Below are 16265 nucleotides of genomic sequence, written 5' to 3'. Positions count from 1 at the left end.
TATCTGTCCCACACAAACATACTCAGAACAGAAAAGCTCAGAACTAAATCTTACCTAACAGTACTAACCAGAGCTTATTTATACGGTTTATTTGGTACTTCTAAAGCATTTATGGCAGAAAAACTGGGAAAGCAATTCCTAAGGGCATCACTACCCTCCACTGCCATACTCGGAGCACACAGTTAAATTTTCATTTGAAATGACCAGATCACCACCACTATCTATCAGCCAAACACCAAACACCCACAGATCTCTGAGAAACAAGGGCATTGATGTTTTAACACTGTTTGTCCTTTAAACAGAATGTCAGTTAAGTGAATTAATGTCCAATGGACAGTACTTAAGGAGCAGGGAAAGTGTTTCTGCATGATATCGTGCCCCCAGGCAATGGAGATGATCATTTTCTACCCTACTAGGAAGGGCATCACACCATTAAATTGTGACAAATTAGTTTTGGGTTATGTGTTTTACTCGTCCCACGTGGTAACTAAAACTTCTACGTTATTTGATTGCAAAGCACATCAGAAACAGTTCTGAGCATACAGTGGGGCAGACTCGGAGAACAGAGATTGCTCCTTGCTGAACCAGAATCAAGCCTCAAAATGGCTTACACAGGAACATCCTTGCTTGCCTTAGTGCCCTTACTCTGCAGATATACCACCAGGTTCAATGACAGCATTCACCAAAGAACATGCTACTCAGCAGAATTGGGGTTTTATTCACCTTCCGTTGCTACCTGGCCTTTCAACTAGCTGAAACCATCTGAAAAAGCCTGGTCCCACAGATGAAACACCAGAGCAGAAGTCTATGGAACTGTGTTCTTTTCTGGGCTTTATTTCTTTTTTCCTAGGATCATGCAACATCCCTTGTGCTTCCTGTTCCCTTCATTACATTTCTTGAGGTGCTAAACTGTTTGGGGTATGAACTTCTTACTGTATGTACAAACCAACACTTTTCCTCTTAAAATGCAGACTCATTATGAAGAAGTGAACTACCCTAAAGAAGCCATCTGCAGAACTGGAGACAGAAAATAGCCTTGCTGTGCTATGGCTGAATGTGTTCTATGGAGAAACCTGGGCTAATGGCTCAGATGAACTTGCTGTGGTAACCTGGATAAGATCAAAATCTTCACCCGTACTTATTTGTCTTTCAGCTGGTACTGCCTGTGTGGCAGCCTAGGCTCTACCTGCTGAAAATGGCTCCTGGCCTCAGATCTACTTCTTGGTGTTACTGCAGAGAGCTCACAATATTCACAGAGCAGCCAGCTCGCTCCTGCTTACCATATGAAGATACACCAGAACTGATTCTGGGTTACCCTAATATCTAAGATTAGACAGTTTGAAAAGCAAATTATCACAGCTATTTCAACTTACATTCATTAGGCTGAATCCCTACTTTGCCAGGATGGACTGGCTTCCTGGCATGCTTCTGTCCATGTGATTGAAGTGCCCAGGAACATTTTCAGCTGATACATCAGCAAGGTTTTCATTATTACCCCCGAGCTCAGGAAGTTCTGTTACCCTCAGTCTGAGCTGACGCAGGAGTAGGAACCCAGCTGCACAGCATCCCAAGGGAATGGACCACTAATGTGAAACGTCCTAAGGGAAACGGTTTTTGGTGACCCTAGCGAGTTCCTCGTTGATGATGCATTCAATACATATATACACAGGGGTCAAATGCACAACTGGATCTATCAGCAGCAAATGGCATAGTCCTCTCAAACCAGGCAGCTCTATTGATACCACCGTGGGATCATAGAATCCCAGACTGGTTTGGGTCAAAGGGACCTTAGAGCTCACCCAGTTCCAATCCCCCGCCATAGGCAGGGATATCTTCCCCTAGAGCAGCTTGCTCCAAGCCCCATCCAACCTGGCATTAAAAAATAAAGATATAAACCTCAAACCTTCTCCCCAGGGTTTGCACACACCACCGAGCCCTTCAGCAGTGGCTGGTGGCAGAAAGTTCCACCAGCTGACTTCACACATGCTGGGAAGTATAAGAAATGTAATGAGTAAACTACTGTGGCAAGATCTTCAGTTCAATTGCCACAGATGTCCTGATAAATCTCCAAACACTTCGGCAGCTCTCCAAACTCGTGCTGAATCACAAACCTCCTCAAGACCTGCTCCATTTTATTCTGTAGAATTCCATCCAATTTGGACATTTAGGCATTTCAGACTAGTTCATTTTAAAGTACAAACCAAGTGAAAGGAAGGGGAACAAAAAGTTAGTGACCCACCACCCTGCCATATTTACTCTGGTTAGTATCAGTTAAAAAATGAGCCCTGAAAGGCTGAGTGGAGCTCAGCCGACGTTTTGGAACGTACTGTAATTCCTCAGGAAAACTCTTTGTGAAAAGTAAGCAATATATCCTAGCGTAGAAGTATGGAACCACCATGCAAAACATCTGTGACCTTGCGCAGAGGTCATCGCTGCTGTAGTGTTTCTCTTTACTCTTAAAGAAATGTCAGGCCATTTTTTACACAAGACTTATGACAGGGTGCTGTTTATTGTATCACAAAGCCACTATAACTCCAGCACAAGGAAACTGCTATTATTTGGAGAGTATATATCTTTCTGACGAGCAGTAAAGATGAAAATAAGAAGGGTCCTTTTCAGAGAGAAGTCAGAGTCTTCCTTAATGACACCAGCATCTTCTCCAGGACTGAAAACTGAACCATTACTGGACTGCTCGGTCTGATTAAGGCTCAAACTTTATGCTGGGATTTTCTAGTAGGTGACACGGGGTTTGTGCTTATCTTCCACTGAAAATGGTGCCAAATTCCCATTTTTTGAGGTCTTTTACATGACCATACAATCACATTAGCCACTAGCCTTGAAATCCCAGCTCCCTTCAGCAGGGAGGTGCTTCCCCACACACACAGAATTTCATGTTGAATCCAATTGTTTGTTTCATGTGGGAAGTGTTGGAGAAAATGTCAAGGACAATTTAGGGCAGAATAAAAGTCATTCCCAGTCACCTCCATTTCCTTTTTACCTTTGTCAGGGAAAATTGCTTGTGGCTTTTTCTGGTAGCTCTGTTCAGTCCTGCCTGAGTACACCATGGGGGCACCAGGCTGTGAGGGCTGCACCTTTTAAATCAGGAGTCTAACTGAGATCCTAACTAGTTGTGTTCACTGAAGGTCCCTCGGTACTTTTCACAAGACTAACCTCTGTATCCTGGCCAAATTCCAGCTCAAGTAATTACAATCCACTTTCCCAAACATCCCTCTTCTTTCCCTGCAGCACTTTCAATTGCATATGAAATTATTCTATTATCTAATTATAATAGTGCCCACAGACTCCTGTCAAGCTTAGGGATTCTGTGAGATGCACACACAGCAGCACACTGTGCAAGTGTTGAGACCTGCAACTACTTCTGAAAGGCCAGACTGAAGAACAGGGTTCAATTTGAGATATAATCCAGTAAGATTAGTATAAGAAAGAAAAGTGCAAGAAAGAAAGTGCAAGTTTAAGAAAGCAAGCAAAAGAAGGGCAGGTCCCTGCTGGTGGTGTTTCAGGCTGCGTGCTATTTCATCAGTACCACCCCACAGCACTTGAAAACAAAGCTGCTAAGCACACATTTATACATTTAACAAAGTACAGGAGTGTCCCAGAAATCACAGCTACCATTGCTTCCAACATACTTGCATGGTGTAACCTGTGCTCCCCACACTTCACACAGCTGAGATTACGCCTTTCACAAGCAGATACAGGCTTCCTCAGCCTGTGCTTCAGACAGGCTTTATCGCCAGCACTGCTCATGCGAGTTCAAGCTAAGCACTGCCAAGAGGCAGGATACATCAGATTGGTCTTAACACCACGTGAATGTTACTACAGGCCGAGGTGCTTCACTGAATTATGAAGCCTTTGATTTTGGGAGTGAAGCTGGAGGTGGATTGGAAGGAATCACCTTTTCTCATTACCTATTTGCATAACTAACCAGCAGTGAAACCATGAAAGGGAGAGACTTTTCAGGAACCTCATTCCCATTAAAGCAGCCAGATTTTAAAACCCAAGCAAACACAAGTAGAAAAACGCATACCAAGTTTGAAATCTTTTGTCCAGTATATTCAAAGTCAACTGCTCACAAATACCATAGAGCTTAAATTCAGAGAGATTCGGTTTAGGAGTATGAAATTAGACAGGAAAAGCAGCTTTTCCCTGACCACTCTGGGAAGTGATCTTTGAGATGTTGAACACAGAACTGACCAGAGAACATTCACTCTCAACAAACTGCACCCCAGCACCCAGTAATATGAGCAGCAGAGTGAAATAAAGCGATCAGAATAATGTCAGCAACTCTTTGGCAATGTTTGTTTACGCTTCATTGTCATTAAGTGGGAAAAAGAGTTGTAAAAGAACTCTTTGTGCGCTTGTTTTCTGCCATCCATCACAAGTCTTACATCTATGTAATAGCTATAAAGACATTTCAGGTTGGATCGTTGTTGCCTTTGTACCTTTAAGCTTTAGGTTTTGAAGTGGGTTTCTTTATAATGCTATAATTTAACTTCAACAGTTTGAAATGCAAATGGCAGCAGGATGCAGCCAGCATATGCTGTGCAGTCCACAGAGGGCAATTATTCATTTCCCAGTGGATACCTTTTCTTGTGGTGACTGGCAGTGGGGATTTTTGTTTGCTTTTTAATATTATTATTACTCAGGCCTTTTATTTAAAACACTGCTCAATGTCTGTTTCTCAATACACCTGCTGTGCCAGTGATTACACTGGGTTTAATGGCATGTCTATCTTGGGAGAGCACAGCCGAGTGTAAGAGGGGACTGGAAAGGACAATAAACCAGCTGTTGAATTTGTACATCCCTAAATTCCACTTGAGGAGTTGTCACCAATCTGCTTGGGCTGCGCAAGGGCCATGGTAGTACCTGGTCTGCAGCCTGGTTCTGACACTAACAAACTGTTGGTTGTGGTGGTCTTGCTCAAAGCTGTCACCATCAAAGCAGCTCATACCCTGCACACCGAAATGGTGCAGGGAAGATACAAACCAGGATGTTTTCCACAAGTGTCTTGTACTGACCTAATTTTTCTGCTGCTGAAGATAATAATGGCCACGAAGACAATGAAACTCCAGCACTAAAAGCACCATCAGAGCTAACAGAAATGTTTCAACAGTGAATTTCCAAAACACTCATTGAAAACCTTTCCTAGAAATCTAAACCATTAGTACAGGCGAAAGTCAATGGACAAATTTCACACCTGATCGCAGATTTTGACAACCTGTCAACTTGGACTAGGAAAACAGATGCACAATGGTAAAGCAAATACACAACTAACTGCAGATCTGCAGGAGTGGAACTAACTATGCTTTATTCCAAGCCTGACATTTTGATTTTGGTCCTTACCTCAAAAAGGCCAAGTGTAGAGATGGGTTTTTGGCTTGTTCCACGCATAAACTGCCCAGTCCTCTGTAGCTGGATATTCATCAGACAGCAGCAGGGTGAAACCATCATGCAGACAGCAGCAAGCTCCAGGCTTTTAAAAAGAATAAAGAAAGACAAATCAACCAAACTTGTTTTAAATGAAATATGAGCAGGTCAATCCCAAACCACTGCTACCTAAAGCACTACCCCACTTTGTGCATCTGTGCACAACTTCTTTGTGCGTTAGAAGCATTTCTAATGGCTTCTCATCAGCACGCAACAGATATCCTGCTTTTTTCTAGGATTAAGCCCCAACTCTGCACTGTAATCCACATAAGTGCATCCTTGTATCTATTTAGAGTCCCATCAATTTTAGCAAACAGGAAGCGAGACAAACGAAACCACTTTTGGAGATTCACCCAGAAGTTTTCCTCGTAAAGGAGGTCCAAGTTCAAACAGAGCACAATACTGTGCTAAGTGAAAAACCAGGGAAGTTTCATAGGCTATGGAACATGTGTCATCAGAGCTGGGAGCTAAGTTACATGTTAAAGATGGGAGCCAAAGAATTGGTTAGGAATAAAGATTTGATTCTCATAATACTTGGACAACTCTTTATTAAAGAGTATTCCATTAACTGCATCGTTTCTAAGCAGCCTCTTGTCATACTTGAGGCTGAAGTAGTTACTGCAGAAAGATCAAGGGTTAAGCTGCACAACAGCACAATACTTGAAAAGAAATAAGAAAAAAAAAAGCTTCATCCAATTTTTTTTTCCAAATTAAATCAAGAACATTCATAATTAGTTTTTACACCGGAGACATCTAGTGGGAAATGAAAGAACTGAAAGAGCCATAAGCTGCCTTCGCCCTTTCATTAATATTTGCTCCCAAATGCAGGTCAAATAAATCTAACTCACAGTTTGAAATGAGTAGCTTTAAAACTGATGTATTACTTTCTGCTCGGATTTATGCCACCCATTTTGGATAATTACTCCCAATGCTTTTTCCCTATTGTATTCAAAGCTTCTTCATCAGAATGAAACGAAGTTGGGTTCCCTGAGATCTCTTCTGCTTTTAATAACTTTTCATTCCCCTCCACCCCTCCCCATCCTCAAAGATTACTTCCACCTTTGCAATTTTAAGGCAACTGGATTTGTGCTGGCAGACACCTTGCACTCATTTATGGATGTGTTTTGCTCCCTGCTATGATAAATCGCATTGTCCAGGCACACAGTAAAAGACCATCCTGCCCTGCACCCGAGGCCCTGATCCTGTGAAAGTGTACCCATGTGCTCGAGTTTATACTCTGACTAAATTCACTGCAGCACACGTGTAAACCCTATTCTCACAAGATTTATGCACATCAATAGGGTTACGCACAGTGCATAACGTTAAGCACGTGTTTAAATCATTATGAGACCGGGAACGAAACATGTGAAGGGTGAAAGGGAAAATAGCTGAACAGAAAGGGGAAGTAACGTGCACCGTCATGGCAGTCACATCCACAGGGCGCAAGGCAACAACTGCCCAGAGACACTTGAACTAGTTCTAGTTCTTGCTGTTGCAGGAAGTGGTTTAGTCCCACTAGCAAGCCACTCTGCTTAGCCTAATCTACCTACTAGGCAGAAGGGTGAATTAGCCCGGGCAGAGCAAACACCAACACAGCTCCACAGCTTTTAGAGCATGCTACCCACCATTTATAGGCTGTATTGAGAGGTAACAATTGTGTAACTTTGGATCTGCTTAATGCTTAACCTTCCACTTCCCAGATACATCCAATTGCTTAATTATGGCCCTTCTTTTGTGGAAGCTGTTCTCCATAAGGTGTGTCTCTGCTCGCTGCCCTCCCCCTGAAAACACCACTCAGGTGCCTCCAATCTGCATTAACAAACCCCTTACAGCTGGTGATGTGCAGCACAAAATGGGGATGAGGGGATGGACAGACAAGATGGTTGCCCCAGTTCAGCTTACTCAAACCCAGCAGCATCCAAAGAAAGCAACCTTACCCAATTCTCCAAGTTTTCATAGTAAAATCAAAGCCCAGCCCTCTCCTTTTGCTGTTTTACACACACCACAGAAGCAAAAACATGCCCTCTAAGGCCTTCAAAGCTCAAATTACTGTTTGAAATTCATTCAAAGCCCAATGTCACATTTAGCTTAGACCTTTGCTGACCAAACACCCCAATACCCCATTGTCCTAATTGCAAGCAGAGTGAAATGAGACCTTGGATTGAAATCTAGGGAGGACCTCAAGGCTGTGAACCCAAGGGGAGTTAAACAAGGAGTACAATGAGCAAAGCCACCAGAGACTACTTAAGGTACTACTTGAGAAACATCTTATCATGTCTGCAGACAGCATCTGAGAGCATTTTGGACCACAATTTTTCCTTTCCACTACATAGCCAGCAAAGCTTCATAGCTGCTCTAGAACCTTCCAGGAAGGAAATAAGCCTAGGCAGCAAAGTGAAGCCAAATGAGACTCAAAGCAGGATAAGGGCAATCTTGCTATTAGGGCTGGGGTGTTGTTTCATTTCAGGCATTATTTATTCAGGAGAATCACTTCAAGGAACAGATTCCATGAAAAGCCAAAGAGCCCCCCTCATATAGAGAGCTTTCAGCACCCACTGAGCAGAACTATTATCACCCCAAAACATAGCTTTCTTCAAACACAAAGCAACACGCTGTCCCGTTCCCCAAACACAAAGCAGGATTTACTCTAAGGTAGTTCTGAAGTCACAGTTCCAAAACTACATTCATTACATCACAAAAATGGGGAAAAAGTAAATATAAAAAGAAATTTGAGGGGAAAAACCCCTCAAAGAACTTACCTGCTCCCTGCAAAGCCCAGCACCACTGAGCTGGTACTGAGGAGGAGGCTGCAATCAGGGTAACTAAAAGCACCTGAGCCCAGGCTGCTCCACAGGTGACCCATTAGGTCACCACACCCCTGCCCTCTCTTGTTCCCTCTGGCTTGCCTATTCCTTTTCTGCTGTGAAAGGCAGCCATAAGGCTGGATAGCCACAACATTCAACAAGAAAGGAAAAAAAAGAGAAGTAGTTTGTTTTCTGAATTTTAGCATAGCTGGAGTTAGAACCACCTTATTTTTTTGTGAAAGGGAGAACAAAAAACATTAATCTTATGATATTTTGGATTTATCACAGTAATTTAATCATTACATTACTGTTTTCTATGCATGTCTACACGTTTCTCTGTGTTCAATCTCCCTGAAAGGGACAGGCCAGCATGCCCCAACGTTCTTTTTCTCTATGCATAGAACTGCTAAACCTTTAAGAAGCTCTTGTCTGCAGAGATTCAGTGTTTTGAGGTGTGGCTTTCCTGCAGCACATCACTGAGGAAGTGCACACCCTTGGCAACCATGGCAGTTTGATTTCTAGACTTGTTTATTTCTTTGCTTCCCTTCAGCACATTCAGTGAGTAATTGTGAAGGGAAACTTGCCCTCTCCCAGAATTAGAAGCTCTAGGATATTTGAAACACTATAAAGACAAAACAGCAAAACCAATCACATTTGCTTACTTCTCTGGAGAGATGCACTGAAGTCCTGCCAGCTAAAAGGAGAAATAACCCTAACGATTAAGAAGAGGCTGTGTGGAGGGGAAGACAGGAGCATACACTTCACTCAGGCAGGCAGACTTGTTCCACCTGCTGAAGAGAGGAAATGAAATTTATTCCTCTTTGTTTTGTTTCTTCCCCCATTAGAGTTAATGCCCTGTATTCCCCATCCCCACCTGCTGGTAGCAGAGAATTACCTATTTTCTAGGCTGGATCATAGAAGAACATGTTTAAAATGAAAACCGAAGTTGTGTGATGATGGGAAGAAGGGGGAAATTTGAGAAAGACAGAGAGCATTGCTCAAGTACAGCTTTGGCTGAAGCAGGTAAGATGCATGTGGCACTTGGGCTTAATCCTGAGTCAAACTGGCCATTTGCCACAGGCCAGTGTGACTTGCAGCTGCCCTGAATGAAAGCAGGAAATTGCATTTTTGCTATTTATAAACTGTGAGAGTGAAAGAACATGAATACTGTATGCCTCTCCCAACCCCATCTGTGGGGTTTTAAGTATCTTATAAGCCACACTAGATTGTACTTCTCAGATCTTATAAGGGCATTCTCATCATACCAACCCGTAATATGCTTCAGCATAATTGGACCATTGTCTTTCATTATATATATATAAATTCCCTTTTGGGTCATAGCTCCTGTACAGCTCAAACTGAAGCAGTCCTCTTTATTCCAAGTAGTAGGAGCCAGAGCTGGTTTATCTGCATTGACTCTGTCACCACATGGCTCATTGAATGACAGTCACAAAATCCTAACAGAGGTTACAGGGCTTATTTTCTCCCACATTTATTCACACTTTGTACTTTAATGTGTATCAAAACCACAACATAAGAACAAAACATCCAATCTCAGGCAAAGTCAGCCTAACACAGCAAGGTTTCTCTCTCTAAATCAACCCAGTTTCTATGCAGCCTAATGCAAAGATGTCTCAGGAAAAAAGAAAATCTACCTGCCACTGCAATATAGATGTTGTGGCAACACAAAAGATTGGGTCTGCTTCCACTGCAAATGTGGGCTTACTCCACCAGCTGAAGTTTAGTACCAAAAATCACTTCTTGCTGCAAACAAACATGAAACCTAGGCTGGCTTTATAGTAAGATGTATTCATACAGATCCTATGCCTTGTAAAGGGGTAGCTGGAGTTGCAAGCAAGACCCTTTAATCTGTAGCATTCCTGTTCGTTGCAATCTCCCAGCTGAGTCACCTACGAGGGTTTACAATGAAGCACTAACTTACCCAAGTGAGTTGTTCAAACAGATTATGGCTTGTCACATTTCCCCAAGTAGAGCACCGTTAAGTAGAGACACCGGTGCTGCACTACCTACCAGCTGGGAAAAGAATTTAGTTTCTACTAGATATTGTGTAGTTCAGCTTTTCAGGGCAGGCAAATTCCCCCAGGGATGGGAAAAGCTACAGCTGATGAGCACATCCATCAAAATAATAAAAAAGGCACTTGTGATTGTACCAAGATAATGACAGGAAATAAAAAGATTTCATGCACTGAACACTCCAGTATATTTAATCAAAGAGCTGCTCCAAAGGGGCCTCCTAACTAAGAACTTGCTGTGGCATTTTGGAGCTTCTGAAATGGGATTCCTCCTGATACTGTTGTGTTTGGTAATCAACTCTATAACCTTTGTAAGCCTCAAGTCCTTCCATGTCAGATCCTTTTGCCTTGTCCAGAGGAGGCTTATTAAGACTTGTGTCTCCAAAGCAACTGGAAGAGGGACAATGCCATTCCAGAGAAGTGCTAACTAGCACTTCTCACAACACCTTATAGTCAGACCCCACAAAACACGCAAATGTACTTTGCAAGCAAATGAAGAGATCACCATCACTTAAAGAGGTTGGAAACTAACCTCACGTTTTTCATAGATGGAGTGAAATGGGAAGAAGGCACAAAGGAAAGGAGTTGCAAGAGACTATCATCTGGCTCCATCCCTGGCAGTGGTCAAGGCCAGGCTGGACAGAGCCTTGGGAGAAACAGTCTAGTGTGAGGTGTTCCTGCCCACGGCAGGAGGCTGGTACTGGTGACCTTAAGGTCCTTTCCAACCCAAACCATTCTATGATTCTATGAGCTGACTTCTTTTCATTCTGGAGGCATTCTTTTAAGAGAAGCCTGCAGGTATCTACAGTCTCTTTATCGTCTATCTGGCAACATCCACTTTCAAACTGTATGGCCCCTCTGCAGAAAAGACCCAGAAAACTTTCCAGCCCGGTCTCTCAACCACTGCCTACCAGAACAATGCAGAGGGCATCAGGCTGCGGCTGAGCGTGCTTGATGCACCTCTGAACGCGCTAGAACAGAGTCCAAAAAAGGAATGATTACCTCCCTACACTTAAACATCCATTCTTTCTTAATAAAGTATCCCAGGCATTGAATTTCAGGCCCAGTGTTTTCAGGGATATACGGGTTATTTCCAAGCCGAGCTATTACCAGTGCATGCGGTGACATTAATATGAGTAAATGCAGGAAAAAGGATGAAATAAAACATATCCTATTGAAGGAAATGAGAGCTCCTTAAGAAAGAAAAACACACATAGGAAAGACGTGGGCATATCAGGATACAAATGGGACACTGGGGAGTGCCGGATTCCACAAGCATGATGTTATTGAAGTGTTTGATACCAGAGTAAGCACCTGCAGATATGAATTACATCCTTGTTCAGACCACTAACATCGGAGTACTGACATCTCAGGAAGTGCTTATGTTATATTTCAAATCCCACTGCCAACTGCATAAATATCAAATAAATCAATCATAGATATAAAAGACATTATCTGAAGGACTTTAAAAAGCTGAACAAGCCACCTCTCTTCTCAAAGTAGTATCACCCTTAAATCATTTGGGTTTTTTCTGTCAGCTGCACCTGAAGAGCAGGATCATTAGTGCAGTTGACCACCAGACATTAAATGCTTCACCTCTGCACAACGAGCTAGAATTGGTATAGAAATAGTTAAAAGCACTAATAGTTCAGTGATCATGTCAAGGCTTTTGCACACTGTAAATGTACCTTCCACTGCCTTCAAGAGGTGCTCATTTCATTTGAACACACGTAGAAAGTGAGGCACCAAACTATGAAAAGACTTGTGCGATATCGAGAGAGCTCTGGAGCATCATGAGCAACACAAGCTCAGGACCAAGAGACCTCATACTGCTTATTAGACCTCACAGTCTTTATTTTCAGTGTATTTTAAGAAGTTATTTACTACTAAAGATGATGCAATCTAGATAGATTCTTGTGATAGAAAGGCATTACCAGCTGCATGTATTGTGTAAAAAAACTATTAGAAATAGACTCTTAACGTAGTACATCTCATTTTAAAGAGATCTTGGGAGTTAACTGAAAGTGTCTATTCTGTGCCAAAAAAAATCAGGCTTTCAGTTTCTGCTCCAATTTTAAGTATTTTTAAAATTAAAAGCTACAAATTTCAACACAAATACAAAAAAGAAAAATAAAGGATTGTAATAATTCTATGAGCTTTAATAAACTGATTTTACCAGTGTTCCGGAATTTCGGATTTCTTTTCAATTTAAGAGTTCCCCATAAGCTCCTATTAGATTAATTTGTTATTTTTCCTTGCTTGCCATGGGAGTCTTAATTACTATTGCTTCAAATACAGCTACAATCCATCTTAATCAAGCAGGGCCTATTTGGCCATAGAGCTAAATCATCTGGCGCAATCAGGTTCTCGAAGTTTGTTCTGCAGTGAAAAACTGGCTGAGGAGGGAAGCAAAAGTAAATCTATCTTTCTACATTTTGTTAGCAGCAGCAGCAAGATGAAGTGGCCATTCTACTAGAGATGTGTAAGAGCTCAGAGGTTTTAAGTAGAAGTATATTCTGAGCCACAGAATGTGGGAGATGTGAAGACAAAAAAAGGGCCTGCTGCAAAAGAATTGAATTGGAGTGAGTTTGTGAATTCAAATGGAAGCATCAGTAGAATCGAAACTTCACTGCTGGTGATAATCTCTCAAACTCCTAAGAACACCAGTTCTCCACCCCCAAGTAATTTCCAAGTAGAAACCTTTACAGGACTACTGTTTTCCATGGAGTATACAGGGAACTCCAGTAGAAGTTCTGGTCCAGGCTCATCGCTGTTATGCTGAGCTTTGTTTCCAGAGAAGAACACTAACACGAGTTGTCAGTCACTCTGGAGAGAGCAGAAGTATTGCAGATCAAGCAGCCCGTCTGCTGCCTTAGAAGCTTCAGACGCTCTGGGAATTGCCAGTGTCAGAAGTCTGCGCTATTACTGAGTTTGCTACATTTGTTCTGTGGCAGAAATGAAACATCTGAAGAGGTGGTTGCATCCTGGTTCTGGACAACAGGTCCAAGTGCTGAACTTACAATCACACTTTTCCCTACTGAAATAATACAGTACCACTTGGATGTTCCCATCTAGAACCCACTGCAGCCAACAGGATTTCCTCTGATTTCAGTATGCTTCAGAACAGTCCCTCTTTTCTTACTATCTTATATATCTACTACATACTTTGTTATTAAATGATTTCATAACCTGAATGTAGCAGCAATATGCACAGTGTATTTAGTGTGTGTTTAATATGATTACATAATTTTAATGGGTTTTGGCAAAAGTCTTTTAAAACCCTGTGCCAATTTCCAGTCACCAGTTTCAGTGCCAGTCCCTCAGCAACTGGACCAGCTTCATGATCCTTCTTGTTAAGAACAGTCTGCCTGGGACAAAACACTTCTTAGAAAGATTAGATATCAAATAGGAATAGAGGAAGCATGTGTAGGGCTCAACCTTCTTTTATGGTTACAGAGTACCATAGCCTTTGAGTTAGAAAACCAAACTCAGTTAAGCTTTTGCTTGGTTTTGTTTTGCTAAGGAGCGATTGAAGGTGCTAAACAAAAGATTTGAGATACAAAAAGTCTCTCTTTGCCCATCAAACAAATCTGGGGCAGTAGAATGTGGTTTGCCCAAAAAAACAATGGGAACATGACTCAGAAGTAGCACAGGAGGCTCGCTTTCTAATTCAGCTCCATGGTCCAATTCAAGCCACTCATGAACCACCAAGTGTCCCGCCCTGGGGCATGTCTGCCCAGGAAGTTATTCTTCTAGGTTTTATTGTTTTATTGTTATTCTTCTAGGTTTTATTGGTTTTATTTTATATCCTGTAAGGTAATTGTGTGAATTAAAGATGAACAGTTCAAAACTTTCCAAATCCAACTTGCTTTTAGCTCCTTAACTGTCTGCCTGCAAAACAAACTGTGGACCTTTGTGAAACTGCAAGCTCATCAGCTTTTACCAGAGCAAGGAAAAAACTCAATCTGTCGATTTGCACTACTAAATTTAAGGAGTATACTTCTCCTTGTTCCGAGATTTTAATTTGATATAAGAAAACTTATCAAGTGCCTCCTTCATTGATTGGGAACCAGTCCACACACAAGAGGAAACACAATACTGTTAGAGCTCAGACATTGTTCATATGGCTGCTGTCCCATTGATCCACCCAAATCCCTCCATCCTCTGGTCTTCCCGAGTTTTTTCTCCTTTTAATCCTCAAAAATCCCCTAAATTCAGAGTTTCCAAGGAAGCTTTCATAATTAAGATTTCATTAGCAGTTTGCATAGAAAACAAATTCATCTTTACTGTCAAAAATGAGACATTCCACTCCTAGAGCTCAGTTCACAAGATACAACAAGAGTGGGGAGAAATGTAATGACAAAAACAAAGGAGGTTCAAGTTTCCTTAAAAAAAGTCGAAGCCCCCCCTCCCCTCTGTTCAGCTGCAGTAAGGTGAAAGGCTAAATGTGGACAGAATGGTAATATGTAAGCGGTTTCTAAGCTTTCTGGTGGGAATACTTAACAGCCTAAGTATGTTTCCCCTGGAGACCTTCTCCACCATTTGGTCCAATTTCTTACTCCAAGAACTGAACCAATTCATGATGTAATGCTCCAGGGAAAACATTCCTCTTGAAAAAGAGCATCTTCCTAGGGAGAAGTTTGAAGAAAACATCTTAATATTGTTTAAACAGCTTTTGGCACGGTCATAGTAGTTGTGCTGCATTCAATACTGAAAGCAGAAGAAAGGCAGGCTAAAAATATGGAAAAAGAAAGGTTCAGGATTTGGTTTAAGGCTTTTCCTCAACTACCACCCCAAGCCCCAAGCCCTTGCTGATCCTTAGTGGAATGAGAAAAAAGAAATGTTCAGAAGCAGAGATTTTCTTTGCTAATAAAAGAAGACCAATTTAAGACATTGGCTATTCTGTGTGTCAGTGTGAAACCACATATTTAATTCTGCCTAAAGCCTTATCATTTGCTTTAACTCTTATACAAAGGTGCAATTCCAAGGCACTTAACGCCACAGATCTGGCTGTGACTGGGGCTCTTTGTGGCTCTATTAAGAGGCACTATGCCAAACATTAGAGAAAGCTCCTGGCAGCAATGCTCTCATTTGCTTAGCTGGCAGTATCTTGCATATGCAGCCATTCTCTGTGCTACCAACTGCTCTGCTTCCCTCTTTGGATCCTCACTCTGTGAGGCAGCTTTCATTTCTGTGACTGGCAAGAGCTGGACACTGGGGTATTGAGCAAGAGGAGGAAGCATTGGGATGAGAGAAGCAAGGTAAGCGAGGCAGAGCAGAGGGCAGAACACTCCAAAGCCGAGGCAGTGGAACACAGTGCTTCTGCACTGGGAAACTCCACGAGGTACAAGACCTCTTCTCCTGTGAGAAGCAAGCAGCAGGAGATGCAAAAGAGAATTATAAAGTGAACATTTGGGCTTATATTCCATAGCTTATATTATGTAATGCTTGGAATTAAGATAAGCCACACGTACATTACCTACTTCTTATATAAACCTTACAGAGCTTTCCTGGCAAAACACACCACGGGTACTTAAGATTTTTTTTTTCTTGAGGGGAGAACAAAATGAGCTTTTTATTCATCATTCGTATTTGTACCCACACGATTACTTTTTCCTCAACAGCACACACGAGGATACTCAACATATCCAAGTCACAGTTCAAATGTGAATTCCCTTACAACCCTAATAGATTTGCATTAGTGAATATTATTTACTACCAGAACTCAGCATTACTGACCTTCTGAACATGGAGCTAAGTGCATTTGTTTGTCCAAACATTTGTGTGACACAGGCAGGTTATTTATGACAGAGTGAAACAGGGCTTCAAAAGTGTCTTCAGTATAACTCAGTTGATTTAATGGATGGTGATATTAGATCCGTATTTTTCACCCTGATGTTACAAATGCTGGCAAATAAATAGAAGACAAAGAGCAAGGAAACTGAGTAATTTAATTCAAGAACAGAACAAAACCCAACCCAGA

At 41.9% G+C, this 16265-nt stretch overlaps 1 long non-coding RNA gene across 2 annotated transcripts in view; it reads right to left on the bottom strand.

The window, feature by feature from the left end:
* The window catches only part of LOC133279102 (uncharacterized), a 71291-nt gene that overhangs the window by 52939 nt on the left and 2087 nt on the right, over positions 1–16265 (bottom strand). For both annotated transcript variants that reach the window (XR_009746773.1, XR_009746772.1), the window contains exons 2-4: positions 16022–16189; positions 8912–9040; positions 5362–5491 (exon numbers count right to left, since the gene is read on the bottom strand). This is a non-coding gene — a long non-coding RNA (uncharacterized LOC133279102). The remainder of the gene's footprint in view (positions 1–5361; positions 5492–8911; positions 9041–16021; positions 16190–16265) is intronic.

This window comes from Pezoporus flaviventris, unplaced genomic scaffold (genome assembly GCF_033815535.1).
Source record: "Pezoporus flaviventris isolate CSIRO_AGI_PZ_B2104156 unplaced genomic scaffold, CSIRO_AGI_Pfla_v1 ptg000071l, whole genome shotgun sequence".
Lineage (NCBI taxonomy): Eukaryota > Metazoa > Chordata > Aves > Psittaciformes > Psittacidae > Pezoporus > Pezoporus flaviventris.
Note: the sequence above shows the minus strand (reverse complement) of the source record. Positions and strands in the feature narration are given on the sequence as shown.